The 1,338-nt window shown below is 41.9% G+C and overlaps 1 pseudogene; it reads right to left on the bottom strand.

The window, feature by feature from the left end:
• Nucleotides 1–594: 594 nt before the first annotated feature.
• Nucleotides 595–719, bottom strand: LOC145392280 (5S ribosomal RNA; annotated as a pseudogene).
• Between the last annotated feature and the right edge of the window lie 619 nt (nt 720–1,338).

Below are 1,338 nucleotides of genomic sequence, written 5' to 3'. Positions count from 1 at the left end.
CGGGATTGAGAGGAGGTAGAGAGAGAAGGAAGGTGAGAAAAAATGGGAGAAAATGCAAAGTAAGAAAGAAGGATCATGAAGGAGAGGAAGGAGGAAAGTAGATGGAAAGGGAGAATGCCAATAGAGAGGGAGAATGACAAAGAGTGAAAAAGAGAACCAAAGCGAGAAAATGGGAGAGAGGAAAGTGAGAAACAGGGAAGAGAAGGAATGTTAGAGAGAAGGGAGCGAAATGGAAAACAAAAGAAGGAAAGTTAGAAATAGAGGGTTGAGAGGGAAACTACCAAACACAGGGGGAACAAGAAAGAGGGTGCGCTGGGGTGTGGGAGAGGAAGGGAAGCGAGGTTGATGGTTATTGAAAAAGAGAGCCGGAGGAGAGGCTGGACGAGAAGCCGCGAGATGGAAAGACAGATATTTATATAGTTAAATGAAAGATTATAAGAATATATATACAGTAAATATATATATATATATATATCATTCACTGCCAGACGCCATGTATCCCAAACGGGGTGGCCAAGGGCTTAGAGTTAATTTTTTTACAGGGAGGGGCACTAATCCTCCACCAACCCCACTTGACACGTAGGGAGAACATTATGCCAACAGCATTTGGTGTTCCCAGGCGGTCACCCATCCAAGTACTAACCAGACCCAACGTTGCTTAACTTCGCTGATCGGACGGGAAGCGGTGTACTGAACGTGAACGTGGTATATATATATATATATATATATATATATATATATATATATATATATATATATATATATATATATATATATATATATATATATATATAACTGCTCAAAATAGAATAGTACTCAAGGATGTTTTGGTAATTATCTCAATCACGATATAAATTATTCCAAATATGATCATTTCTATTCAGGAGTGTATTGTGTTCATTTTGTCATGTTTTGTTTCAGTCATGTGTCATTGGTCATGACTCAGAAAGCAGCTCTCCCAAGTCAGGTCAAAAGTGCAAGTTCACAATCACTTGCAGGCTATTGTTTTCTGTTGTTAAAACATGTCTGACAATTCTAACCCTGTTGGTTTGCTTTCTGTCTGTCATTCATGGTGTGAGAATACACCTGCTTGAGATTCAGTGTGCTAGACCATGCACGATGCTCGAGATTGGCCAGACGCAGCGACAGGGTGCTCAGCTAATGGGTGTGAGTCAGGGGTGTATCCAGAACGTGTGGCATCGCTACCAGGATACACCGAGTTACCGCAGGAGACGTGGAACAGGTCGTGGAAGGATAACTGACGACAGAGAGGACTGTCATATGGCTCTTTTGGCACGTCAAGACCCCTGTTTGACAGCTCGGCGGATCCAGAATGAG

The sequence above is a fragment of the Coenobita brevimanus genome, chromosome 21, assembly GCF_032717465.1.
Source record: "Coenobita brevimanus isolate Jiangsu-jjx chromosome 21, ASM3271746v2, whole genome shotgun sequence".
Lineage (NCBI taxonomy): Eukaryota > Metazoa > Arthropoda > Malacostraca > Decapoda > Coenobitidae > Coenobita > Coenobita brevimanus.
The sequence above is the reverse complement of the archived record's forward strand: the minus strand, read 5'-3'. Positions and strand labels throughout refer to the sequence as shown.